The sequence below is a fragment of the Pinus tabuliformis genome, chromosome 8, assembly GCF_031772625.1.
Source record: "Pinus tabuliformis cultivar Carrire ecotype Pingquan chromosome 8, CPIR1, whole genome shotgun sequence".
Lineage (NCBI taxonomy): Eukaryota > Viridiplantae > Streptophyta > Pinopsida > Pinales > Pinaceae > Pinus > Pinus tabuliformis.
Genome location: NC_142294.1, coordinates 255029902 through 255031189, shown reverse-complemented (window position 1 = coordinate 255031189; position 1288 = coordinate 255029902). Strand labels below are relative to the sequence as shown.

Here is a 1288-nt window from a genome sequence, read left to right as displayed (position 1 = left end):
CTTAGTGTTGGAATGACCAGTTCCAACACACATTCAGAATTGTGACAATAGTTGGTCAGACCAAAGTCACTTCAATAATAACATAAAATACCATGACATGAAATACTAATTATGAAAAAACAATTGCATTAGCCCCAAAATCAACATGGTATACACCAGGCATCATTGACAATGCTCTTGCAAGTTCTACATCGTATTTAACCTGCTAGCCTATATCGGAATCTCTACTTGATTGACATGGGAGGAAGCCACAGTTGACAACGCCCAACAACTTCAGATGCTCAATTGCCATGGGAGGAAAATACATCAGCCAATGATAAGGGTCTCGGAATGCAGCAATCTCGTCGTCTCCCAATCCCAAACTCTGCATGATTTGCCACTGGTACTTTGCAGCGCCTTTCTTCGCGGCGGCTTTGGACCTCTTGCTCTTAAATTTATCAGGCAAAGTCTGCCCCCCACTACCATCTTGCTCGGAGGATGGTTGGGTCTCTTCGCCTTCAGCCTCTTCGTCAATATTCGGAAACACAGGGGGATTCCCAAACTGCTGAATCTCCCTATTGAGCTTATCGGCGCAGGCCTTGATGGGCATTCCAGTGCAGTGAAAGCCAAAGGGGAATAGAACATTGCGACCCCTTAATCTGTAGTAAGCTGAAGCAAACTCCAACTTTGAAAGAGAAAACGCATGACCCAGATTCCATTCATGTATGGGTATGGAAAGTTTCCAAAGAACTTTTCACCTTCAGCTGGGGTTTCGGCCCCAGCTTCAGAAAGTTGCTGCAGCAAGGAACACGCTCCTCCCCTCCAAAGCCTTCAATTTTCCAGCAAAAGGCGCAATAACTTCCATTTTGATAAGTGTGTATTCCTGCGGCTGGACACCTTCACCCGAGGCCCGATCATGATCTGCACAAGGCTGCCCATCCAATGGTGAATAGATTGTATAACGCATATCCTTCACAATTTTACCCATATTTTTCAAAACTTTCATTTGCTATCGGACAAATGAATCATGAAAAGGATTCATGTCCATTGTGATAAAAGATCGCCGCCAATCAACCCTCGGCAATAATTCTCTGGCATCCAGACTCGTGGAAGTAGTACATCATCAATCCACAAGAAAAAAAAGACGGCACAGGAAGTTCAGTCTTTCACTTAGAAAAACCATCGGCGAAAAACGAGAGCCAATGCAGCCCCGTCCAACACGCAGATCACTGCGCGACTGCAGCCTCCGTCGGTCTTCTCCTCGGCTTACAACGCACCAGCAACTTACCACACAGTCCCCGCCTCCTCC

At 46.0% G+C, this 1288-nt stretch overlaps 1 pseudogene; it reads right to left on the bottom strand.

Moving 5' to 3' along the window:
* Positions 1-205: 205 nt before the first annotated feature.
* LOC149235117 (uncharacterized) lies at positions 206-589 on the bottom strand (annotated as a pseudogene).
* Positions 590-1288: the final 699 nt, after the last annotated feature.